A 12,920-nucleotide genomic window follows, 5' to 3' on the forward strand; every position below is an offset into this window, starting at 1 on the left:
TCCATCGTATATGGGATTTGAAATCTCTTTGAAATTGTATCCAAATAGATTATTTTCTGTATTTTGACAACAATATACATCTTTTAATTTTTCATCCTCATGAGAATTATACTCCTTAGGGTTCATTGTTTTCCTCCTCATGAGAGTAATATGGACTTGTAGAAATCAGATTTTCTTGTTCATTAAATGACACATCTATACCTCATCAATATGCTTTTCTTTATATACAGGAAGAAAATTTTTACCACCCTTTTCAACATACTTTTGATATTCCACATCTAACAAGATTGAAATCTCATCCACACTAAGAGAATCCTCCTCATCATTTCCATTTTCACCTTCTAATTCCTTACTGTTCTCATTATGATCAGATTCTTCTTCCATTTTCTCTGTAGTTGAATTTGAGACATCATCATATTCTTGTATTACTTTGGTATCCTTTGCTTCATCTTTAATACCTTGTTCCCATATCTGAAGAAGAAGCTTCACATCAGGGTCTTTTGGCAAGATTCTCAACTTAACAATTTTGTTTAAAAATTCCTTGTGAGGAGGTTTTATGTTTGATGGAATCTCATGGTAAGTGTTCATTACTCTCAAAAACAAATGTGCTGAAGTCTCGCCTTCATATCTTTCCAAATTGTAAAAGGCATCAAGTGAAGACATCTTAGGATCCTCTTCCATGTTGTAGCTTTGATCATCATATTGTTCATAACACATCTCTTCTTCATGGTTTGCATCATCAAATTCATATAGGAACCATCCTTCAAATTCTTTCCAAGATGCAATACATTGTGTAGGTAGTGCTTCATATGCTTGTCTTGCATTTTCCTTTAAAGTTCTAGCAAACAACATCATCACTTGATCTTCCAAACAAATCTCATAATCTTCTATAAATGTATAGAATGCATCCAAATGTTGAATTGCAGATTCATCCCATTCTCCATGAAATTTTGGTACCAATTGTGAAAACTTTGGAGATAACCTGCTAATTTCATAATCAAAATTGTTGAAATCCAATGGCCTAATGCCATCTAGAACAAAAGGCTTTCTTTGAAATGATCGATGCATTTGAAAGACGATCTACAACTTCCTTCTGAGTCTACTCCCTTAGCAGAGTCACTAATGATCTGGGCACTCCTTCTGTTAAAGTACCAATCACAAGACAATAGAGTCACCACCTCGAAATGGAGGACATGAATAAGCTTTAAGAATTTGAGTTCTTCCTTCCAGTAGAGTATTCTTCACCGAAGATTGAATCTACACAAAAGCTTAAAGAAAAACGTACAGGAGTTCTACAAGATAGAATCTCCACAAAGCAATTAGATTTATAAAATAATTATGAGATTGAAATCTTCAAAGAAATTAAAATGCATAATATCAAATATAAAAAACTTAGTAATCCAGATCAAAATAACAAATCAAATAGAATCTAACTCTTACTAGTCTACAATTAGAAACTCTTAGGGTTTGTATTGCAACTCTCCCTAGTAGAGTCGCCAATCTATTGGTTCCCAAAACCGTAGATTGGAATCCTATGAGCCTTGCCTGCTCGATGTTGGGATATCCAATTGGTTAAGGCCAACTTGACGAGATCGATCAATGTGATCCAAATCCCCTGCGCTTCTGGCTCTGCAAAACCGAGGCGGGTGTACCTAATCCTGGATAATAGCTTTATATCCAAGATGCTTAAAGCATATCGGTTAGAACGCGAAGATAATAAAAGCTTTCAAAATGGCAAGAATTATTGAAAACTTTAAACTTGTGATTTATGAACTAAGAAGAAAAATAAATGATTGAAGTAATGTTAAAGAATAAATATAGATTAATACAACATATGAATCTATTAATTCCTCTAATGGAAAGAAATGAAACAATTGTTAGCATATGGATTATGAATTAGGAGTAAAAGACCAGTGCCTAATTAAACGGGTAATCAAAGTCAACATTATCAGTTGAGGCGTACAACTTTATAAAGTCTAATATATTCAAACTATAAATAAATTAAAAACATTTACAAAGGACACAACTTAATAATAATTTAAAACTCCGAAATTAAAATAAATAAATTTTCCGGAAATAAAATCACAATAAAGACACTCCTTATAGATGATCTATTTACTGCGAATTTATCCAGAATTGCATATGAATTTACTCTATAATTCAACCCACGGGTTTAGCTCAAAAACTTCATTTCTCCACCAATAAAATAATATAATATATCATCGTGCATAGGCAGGCAAACAAATTTAAAATATGAATAATGAATAATGTATTGTCTCTCTCTTATGTTTTTTACATCTATATTTATAGCCCAAGAAAAGGCACCAAACTCTCCTTGTAACACTGTGACCTTTCATAACAAATAACGGACCATTTGTTATCTATCGTGAGCCAAAATTAATATAGTTCGGTTCTCTTTAAGGAATTAAAAAATAAGAAATCTTTGAATGCTTGGAACACACAGATTGGAAATATAAATTCTTCCTTGGCAAGCATCCACTTTTAAAGTTCGAACGTAACTTTTCCAACCTAGGAGTAATGTCTGACTTCATATATATTTTTCTTGATTTCCAAGCGGATTCACATGTTTTTTCAGAACATTATCGGGCTTCTATATATTGGCAATGACCCAGACTTTAACCATGCATGCTTTTCGCTAACAAGCACATCCTTTATGCAGTGGTCTTCATGACTCCCGCAAACCCTCTCACGAGCAGCTTCATCCCATTGGAAAATTGAACAGTACGACAAAATGCCAGGAGAAAATGGGATGAAGAAGCACCATTCTCAGTCTTCATGACTATCACTGCTAGGCCCGTCTTTGGTGCATAGATCAATGCATGAGGTTCATCCACGTTACAGATGGTTCCTCTTTATTTGCTTCAACGTGGTGAAGATACAAACATTTTGTAGGCTTGCATATTATTGCCCTTGAATTCTCCTGTGGGTGATGGCTCCCATGCCTGAATGCACACCTGCCAAGACATATACAGAATTAAAATGCAAATATATTACTCATCTTTAAAAAAAAATGCTTTCTTCATCATTTCCTAATTCATCCCTCTTGGGACTAAGTTTGCACAGATGTTAAGTATGCTGCTTTCAAACTCTGCCTTCTTTGCAAATGTGAATTGATATCGTTCCTTCTTTGATAAATGCCGCAAGCTCTTCTCTTACTTGATGCAAACTAAAATATTTTGAGTCAAAATATGGTCCTCATTCAAAACTTATGAGAAGAAGATCTAGCAATTGAACCATTTTTTTGCTTCCATTTTATCACTGCTCATCTGGAAATTTGAAGATTGTTAGTGTCTCATGTAGTTACGAATCCTTCGCTTTCTCTCTCATATTACCTCATCTCTGCTTGTCCTCTCTAAAGATATCTCTACCTATTCTCTCATTAATGTGTTCAAAGATATTCTAATCATTCCCAGACTTCAAAGGCCGCGTGAAATCTCTTCTTAATTCTGATAAAATCTGAAGTGTAAGTCTGCTCAAAGTTTGTAATCAATGTAATGTGATAAATGCCTTTTACAACTATTACAAACTCCTAGTCAATCTTTTTCTGAACTTGCAATGATTTTTTCCACATTTTGATGCCTCCTCTAGATCCATGATCTTCGATAACCACTTATTTGTATACATTTCTGTATATTTCTTACCCATGTCTGGACTAAGGCACTCTAGATTTTGTATGAAGATATCATGAAACATACTCAGGAGACATACAAGAATCATTGCTCAACACATTTATCTTCAGCCATGCATTTAGAACTCGATATGTTAATTTCTCAGTAAGACTCATGATATGGACCTCTATTACAACAATATCTTTCTCTACAAACATTATGTTACATTCAAAATATCACTATATAGATGTTGCTATATAACCTTTTCATATGTATCACATTTGTCTTGATGGGCCGCAATTGTAGCTGAATGTTGCTAATGGATATAGGAACTTTTCCCATACATTGTATGCTCATGTACAGATATCTTAATCTCGACCACTTTGTTGAACCATACCAAATCATGCCTTACTAGTGCATTGTCTAGCATCCCTTTGAATATAAGGATATCAGCTTGCCATTTCTTTTGAATGATTGCTACTAGTTCTGGAGGTAATTCATTTATAGGTAAAACTTATGATTACTGCTTTAGTTCAATTGTTGTTGCCTCTGATTGCAAATATAGATACTCAACATTATTTCGCAAATGGAGACAAATTTTAGGCTCCATCATGTGCTTCAAGGTTGTTTTTCCATCTTACTGAATTATGTTATTTGACGCTTGAATATTTATGAGACTATTTTGCTACACAATTCCATTACTACTCATAGTTTTGCTTGTTTAGTCTTCCTCAATGCCGAGCTGGGTATCTTTCATGTCAAGAAAGATTCTGGGGAAGCTTAACAGCTTCGTGGTAGGGTGGTAAAGCACTCCTACAATACTCTCGCCTTTGTGTTCTTAGAAAGGTTCTGGAGCTCATTTCAACTTGGTCATCATGGTTAGACTATCTAGTATCCAGTATCTGGTATTGGTAATCTGGTAAAGAAATTATGGTTTCTTTTTAACTTGAGCATATATGTATATGTATCATTTTAGTTAAAGTTAATGATAGTTAATCAACTAATTTTGACTGGTCAAGATTCAAAAGACTTTGACTCTCATTGAATTTTTTTGCATTTTATGGAGATTGTTGATGTGGCATTGGTTTTGTAGGGGCAGTCTTTACATAGGGTATCAGAGCTCTTGGTTCCACACTTGGGCCTTGAGTTCACTATGCTAGACACACAACTGTAAGTCAACTAGTTTACTTTATGTTGTATGAGATGATGACATGGTTTGCATGTTGTGTCTCTTAGCTATGATTACTTTTGACGTAGAAGGATATGATGTTCCTTATGCATGTCATGATTTTGAGTTAAAATTGCATTCCTTTAAAGATTGCCAAAATGGAAAGTTTATGGAATGACTGGTAAACTATGTACCTCATATGTTTATGATTATATTTACTTTAAACAATGTGATGGTATAATACGCGTATTGGGGTATTAAATTTGAACTATTGAGATAGTCAAAGGATGGTTGACTTTTTCATTAAGCTATGAGAGCCTAACAAATGAAGATTTGGATTGTGATGGCAATGAAAAATGTCTTTTTATTATGTAAATGACATGTGATGCACATGTGGTGCAAGAATTTATTTCTATTTTATGCCAAATTCATGAGGTTCATTGAGTAACCTAATATGATAAGTAGGAAGAACATGGATTTCATTTGCAAAAGTATTACATGTTTCATTATGCAATGTGTGATTATCAAGATAAGTTGCATGTGATGCATGAGAAGTTTGGTTATGTTCTTAGTGACCCTTGGACACAAGGTGTCATTAAATATGTACTCCCTCTTGGTGACTAGTGAGAGTCATTGTGCTTTAAGTGAATTGGGTTTCATTTTATCATGTTCAGTTTCATGAACTTGGATCTGATGAAGGACTAGGTTGAAATTTTATGTTCTTTATGACCACCGAGCCACCAATTTCTTATGTGACCTATTGTGACTCTTCACTTTTATTTTGGTTTTGTATCTCCTTTTTGGACTTTGACTTTAGAATTATGAATCTTTCTTTCAAGATTTCTTTGATCTTAGGTGGCTAGGGTGTGTGCATATTTTTGATGCTGCTAGTCCTGTGATTTGGAAGTGATGTCATCTATGATGTTCATTGTGGAGCATTGATGGGATGTATAAGGGAGTAGATTGTGAAGAACATACCACTCTTATATGTGAAGAACAATCTATATGTGATGAATCAATTTCAAAAGTAATCAAACAACCTTGATATGATGACTGTACCCTACGAAAGGAATAATCATAAGTGTTCTCTTTAATAAAATCAGAAATTGTTGAACATCTTGTTGTTGAGCAGCATTGAGATTTGTACTCTCCTTCATGGTTGGGTGTAATGTAGCAATTATGGGAAAGATAGATGGATTCTTCACATTTAGTTTCTTCTATCTGCTAGTTCTTTAGAATGGATACATGTTGTTCTTGTTTCTTCTACTGGTAAATCTAGCCTTATAAGTGCTTGGCCAAGCCATTTGATTTCCCAGATAATGCATATGTGTATGTGGCTATGCTTATTTGGTTTTACTACATATGTGTAGATGTGTAGTTTAATTTTTATTTCGTGCTACATTTCGTGATTAGGCTACTAGGCACATGGTTGCATGTAGTGTGTTGATCCATCTGATCCATCTTATTTTGTCGTAAAGATATGTTTTTAGTTAATTATATTATATTATATTAATTTTTAATTGTTTTTTTCAAACCACGAGACTACAAAAACAAACTTTATGAAAGCTTATAAAAAAAAAAACGATTCATTTAATCCTCCTATCATGGGCATCACCATGTGAAACTTCATCTCAACTCATTGATGAAGTATTGCAACGAAAAATCACCAGATGGAATTGCAACCGAACTCATCCATAAATTGAAGCAAACAATGGCAGACATGAATATTGAGTTATCAGTGGCAAGAATAATGATGGAAATGGAAATTATCAGTGTCACTATGCTGGTCAAAAATTATTTTTATCAATTTAAATGCAGAAAACCTATTCAATATTTTGATCAGTTTAAATGTACTAGCAGGGATCTAGTCTCTTGTTTCTATGCTTTGCATTTTTCCATCTCCATTCCCAGGAATCAAGTGTATTGCCCTGGTGCTTTACATTTCATCATCTCCACACCTGGGTATCTAGTTTCTTATCACCGTGCTTTGCGTTTCTTTATCTACACGCTCTTCACATCAGGCATTTCTTTTCTAATGTGCTCTTCACATCAAGTATCATACCTAGTGCTTGCACAAAAATATTTTGTATTTTACACTTGTTTTCAGGTTTTTCATTTTCCCTCTCATATCTTTAAGATTGATTTCTTCAAAAAAAATATTTAGTCTTTTTCCATGGAGTCCACCTAAGAACATGGTGAATGATATTGTAGAAGCAAACTAATGAAGTTTGGGGAACAGAGGAGGCTGCATCATTAGGACTTCAGAGGTTGAAAAGAAACGGTGCATTGTGTAAGTTCACTTCTCATAAAATACCTCATAGATATATTATAAAATTAGATAGGGTTTTTGAAAGAATGGCTATCCATGCACAGATATTTGGCTTTTTTTTTTAGGAGTTTATGATTTCCCATTTGATCTAGTGCCCTATAGATAAGTAGGGGGCAATTTATCTTGTTTATTTTTAATGAAATAGGTTATCTAATTATTATAGGAGGAAAATAGTAAGAGGTTGTAGATCTTTCCTTAGTTCTCTGCTAGCTCGAACCCTTAAATCTAGACTTAAATCTAAAAATCATGTAAAGTTTGAAGATCATAGGATTTGAATACAATAAATTATAACCAAAATTCAACTTCATACTGCTTTAGAAAAATATGCTTCCTTGCCTATGGTCACCCTAGCCGTACTCTATCGTTGACTAAGATTTAGACTATTCAAATCCTACATTTGATTTATGCGTTAGTATCACCTTTCCCTATCAAACCCTCTTTGTCTCTCTCCGATCTCTACTCCATCAAGTGAGATTACATTGAGTTTAATTTTCAGATGCATGTATTCTGGTACTACAAAACTCATTTTTATTTCTTGGCACAAACCTTACCAAAGATTTTTTTTTCATGCATTTACTCTGTTTTGTTTAGCCATCTGTAGGCTCTGTGAATACCATTTTATTCCCTTTAGCTTTTAGGATTTTAACCATATTTGTTTAAAAGATGTTTCCTTTCTTTAGATGTAGGGATGCAACATGTTTTGTACAACAAAAGTATTTACCTATTTTTTTGATTCAGCTTAACCCTGGTGTTTTCTTGACCTTTCTATCCTCCATCACTCTCTAGACTTTGAAACCATCCCACCTTCCAAAAAATGCATAAAAGTTTGGTAGTATCACATAGTGTGCAGGATTCTTAGGATGCATTTCAAAAATATGTTCTGCTACAATTTCTCCTACTTCAACGTTGCGATGAATTTGACAAGCCCCAAGTAATGCCCCCCATACAATAGCACCCACTTTCATTGGCATCATTTGAATTATGTCCCAAGCCTCATTGAGATGGCCAGCACTTGAAGAAGATCAACCATGCAAGTGTAATGCTCCACTAAAGGTCTGATGTTGTAGTCCTTCCTCTTGCAATGAAAGAAATGCCAAGCATCACTGACCAGACCCGCATGACAGCAAGCACACACAACCCCAACAAAGGTAATATGATAAAGTTTCATGCTTGAATGTTGCATATGTTCAAAGAGTTGAAGAGCATCAAAGGTTGAACCATGCATGACACAATGTACAATCATAGAACTCCATGACACAACATCATGTTTAGTCATTTTATCAAACAACTTACGCACATCCTTTATGCTCCCACATTTAACATATACATGTGTATGAGGGAATTCCCCTCAAAGACATCAGATAGAAAACCACTCCTAATTATGTCCTCATGAACCTCTCTACCTTGTCAAAGAGCTACCAACTTGACACAACATGTGAGAAGATTGGTAAGAGTCACATAGTTTGTCTTCACACCCGTTGACTACATTTATCGATCAAGGGCTCAAAGTAGACTGACATTTTTATTGCACTTGTATCTAGATAATTATTTTGTAATGATGCTCAAATAAAATGTCTAAATGTATTTGATCTAGAGGTTATTGATCAATTTAGCCTTTAAGCTTACCATTCCTTTTATTTTCGCAGAATCCCTCTTTGGTGTTTAGGGCCAATTTGTCCTCATTGGTGTTGCATTGGATATTTTTTGGGTAAGTACAATTTTGTTATTAGATTATGCAAGATAACAAAGCTTTTATTATTTTATTTTCCCATTTATCTTATGGCTATTTCTTTTCAACGTAGAAATATTATTTTCCCCTTTATTCTTTGTACTGTAAGCTCAAAAATTTCCATAGAGTTGTTGTCGTATATTTAAAATGGTCTCTCACAACAATTTAATTTTTCTATCTTGTGCAATTTATAGCGGTTGAACTTCCATTTTTCTTACCTGGAATATTGATTCTAGATATCTTGGAAGTATATAATTGGAGCCTCCCATGGTGCACATGTAAATTCACAGTTCACAATGGCAGTGAACTTGGGGTATGCATTCCTGCGTTGTGTCAATATGCTCTATTGTTACTCACCCTATCACTGCATTCACTCACGGTAATGACATGTGCCTCTATGATAGAAAAAAAGAGACTTGGCAGTTAAGGTTTGCATGCATGTTCTAAGGTGGATGTTAAGGAAGATCCCAATGAGCATCTTTGAGCCACATACAGAATTGTTGTTCAAAAACTTTAATCATGACCGTTACTAAAATTGTGTAATATTGTTCATTTTTTTTTGTAAATGTTATTGCATGCTTTATCTGCCGCCATTTATCATTAGACTGTGGTTTTGCACAAAATTTGGCATATTCCACATCAATACATCTCTCTGTGTCATTTCGTCCTTAGTCACACTACTTCCTCAATATTTTCACTCTCTTTGCTTACCACACTTCCACCGCCAAGAGGGATTGAAAAAGCTTGTCTATAGAGAGTGTCAAAGTAATTATTTTCAATGTATCCACTTCCATTGCCATTGTTTTCATTGATCAACTGTGTCATTCTATGTATTGTCACAACACCACCACTGTTATCCTACTTATGAAAAGCTCAAGAATGAGTTTGTTGAAGCATTCAAACATGCAAATCATAAATTAGATTAAAAATTCAAAGAAAAGTTATCCTATTGAGCAAAAGCTCAAGAATGAGTTCATTGAATCACTCATAATTATTAAATACAAATCACAAGAACAAATTTAAAATTCTAAGCAAACTTCACACCTCACCTGAGAATCATAGCTAAATGGCAAGCTAAAATTGTTTTTTGGATTGAACACCACAATTTTTCCACCAAAGCCAAATGTCACCAGTGCATGGACAGGATGACCTTCAGATTACCTTGCTTCCATGGAAGAGTTGATCAGAGGTATATGCTATGAATTCTGATCAAATTGATACATCTTATGAGAATAATCTATTGTTTGCGTATTCCCAAGATAATCATGGCTGGCTTGAGAATTCTGATCTGCCTGTCGATTACTATAGACATAAACATTTGGATCTAGAGTTGGATTTTGGAAACTGGTATCTCTAGGATGGCTAGTGAATCCTTGATTAGATTGATTATATGCAAAAGTATTTGGAACATCAAAATCAGAAGCTTGACCTAACTGGCCTTGGGTTCTTGCACCTAGATTGTACACATTATAATTTGGGACATGAAAATGGTTGCTTGATCCACTTGGCTATGTATTCTTGCTGTAGGATTGAATAGAGTAGGAGTTGAAGCATTATCCCTATGCATCTAGAGCTGGATTGTAAATGGTAGAACTTGGAACATAAAAACTTGCCATCTAATTTGAGTCACGTTGTTTGCTTGGAGCCATGGTGTAGCTAGTACTCCTACTTCCAATGAGCGAATCATTTGACTTTTCCCCAGTCACATTAATCGATGAAACTTTAACATCACCAGCCTGGTTTCCATCATAAATATTCTCCCGAGGAATAGAACTTTCCCATTGCCCATTACTAATAGAATAATCATTTGAAGATGTTGACCATGGTGTTGTAGTGCTTGGCATGTCGAATCCTTTAAATTGATTATCATGTTTAGTTGAACTAGGATTATTATAAGCAAAAATGCTACTATTATCTCCATTTAACATCTCAGTTTTCTCATGCAACTTTTGTTGGATACCAAATGTAGATACCTCTATGGATCCAACTGAATAAGATGTTTGACCATTTTCTATTTGACTATGGTTTGTATGGGATGTTAGACCCTGGTCCATTTGATTGAAATTTGTGACCTGATGCCACTCTTGTGCAACAAAGTTATAATACTATCATGGATACTGAGGATCATAATAAACATTCTCCTAATTTTGAGAGGTAGTCTATGACTCCTGTTGCCAATTAAGGTTAGTCTGGTCTGCATATCCATGTCTAGATGCAGTGATGGTATCTGTATTTATTGATTGAACTTGATCAGCCAATCCCATAGAACTCTAAGCATGATAAATTTGACTATCCTGGACTTGCCAACTGGCATAACTAACACTGCTCTAGGTAGACTGCAAATTATACTGTATTTCATTTTTCTTGAGACCATCCCCAATAGATGAACCTGCAGCTGTTGTTTTATACCCCTCCACTTGATGCCATTCTCCTATTGCTTGATCATACCTCCACCCTAGATACTCATTTTGCAATTCATTATTAAAATAATTATACTGACTATCTGCTACAATGTGAGATTGATCGAGAGAAACTGAACTGTTATAATGCCCTTCAAACTTCCCATTGTTGTACTGGTGAAATGACTTAGTTTCAGACAATCTGTTTGCTAGTAGCTAAGGGGCAACAACATCCAAAGCAGTAAGCATTCCATTCTCTACAACTTGGGGTGTCTGATAAGGTATGTTTGCATTAGAAATCGGTTGTCCTACTAAATGATAGTTTATAGTAGAGAAAAAATCGACCCCTGATTCCCCTGCTTGCTGCACCATATCGTTGGGAAAATTTGCATAAAAATCTGAATATGACCCGAAGCCACCTATATCAGAATCCACATTTGTTGTATTAAAATAACTCCATTGAACTTCTCTAACATTTGTATAGATATTCTTGCTTCCTGTTCACTCTGCCTTTGAATCCAATGAGTTTGTACCCTTCTCAATTCCATCATCAATTACATTAAACGAAGGGTCCACTTCTTCATTATTTCTAGGTTTCCCAAATGCATTATCTGCAGATTTTGTGCCTGCCTGGGATCCATCGTGAGTATCATTAATCAAAAAGTCCACCTCTTCATTAGCTCCAATTTTAGCAAATGCATTTTCCTTAGACTCCATAACCACTTCTTCTTCCTTAAACACGTCGTCAAAGGATAACTACTTCTACTTAGATGAGAAGCCTTCTGAAGGGGTGTCTTCCTTATTATAACCCTCGACATTAGAACCCTTATTTTCATTACATATTTTTGTTGACCCAATTGCGATTGGTGGGATCTTCTCTAATCCTGAAATTGTACTAATAAAATTAAAGACACTGCCTTTTTTGTATCTTCTGTTGCATCCAATATCAATTTTGATATTGAATCACTTGTGTTATCAATAAAAGTTGCATCAGGCTCAACTTTTGAAGTATTAGTCGAAGTACTATTTCTTAACATTCTGGTATTAGAAACATGATAATCATCTTCATCATCCACAAGCTTATCAAAAAAATCCGCATCAAATTGATCATCCATTAGAAACAAAGACAAGGACACCATGAGCTACGACACAACAAAATGCAAATTAGATCCATTAATAGCCATTAAACTTCTCAAACAACTAAGATAATGAAGACAACTGTACATCACTATTAGTAAGCATCAAAATAACTAGAGTTCATATTATTTTAACTAGATAGAATGTAAGATATTTACAAACCCTTGTGAGTAGGTTTGAAACTGAGGGTTTGATATTTTTGCACAGGTAGGGAGGATGCTGATAAAGGTTTGTTGGATTTGGTTTTATTCCTACCAATTGCATTTGCCTGAAAATTCCTAAAGTCTTATCACCAAATTGAGTTTGTGCATTTCCTGCAATCATTACAATCTAAGAAACCACATTTCTTTGAGGCATCGTATTAAATAATTCTCATTCTTTATTTTTGCTACCACATTTTGTATACATTTCTAAGAGATCATTTCAAACTATAATATGTAATGAAAAAGCTCCTCCTATTATGCTTTGATGAGTTCCCATACCTTGTTCCAGAGCTCTAATTTTGCTACAGGCATGGAGGATGATGACA

The 12,920-nt window shown here is 34.6% G+C and overlaps 1 pseudogene; it reads right to left on the reverse strand.

Moving 5' to 3' along the window:
• Positions 1-195: 195 nt before the first annotated feature.
• Positions 196-12,393, reverse strand: LOC149562269 (uncharacterized; annotated as a pseudogene).
• Between the last annotated feature and the right edge of the window lie 527 nt (positions 12,394-12,920).

This window comes from Cupressus sempervirens, chromosome 4 (assembly GCF_028749045.1).
Source record: "Cupressus sempervirens isolate cs-2001-9-10 chromosome 4, ASM2874904v1, whole genome shotgun sequence".
Classification (NCBI taxonomy): Eukaryota; Viridiplantae; Streptophyta; class Pinopsida; order Cupressales; family Cupressaceae; genus Cupressus; species Cupressus sempervirens.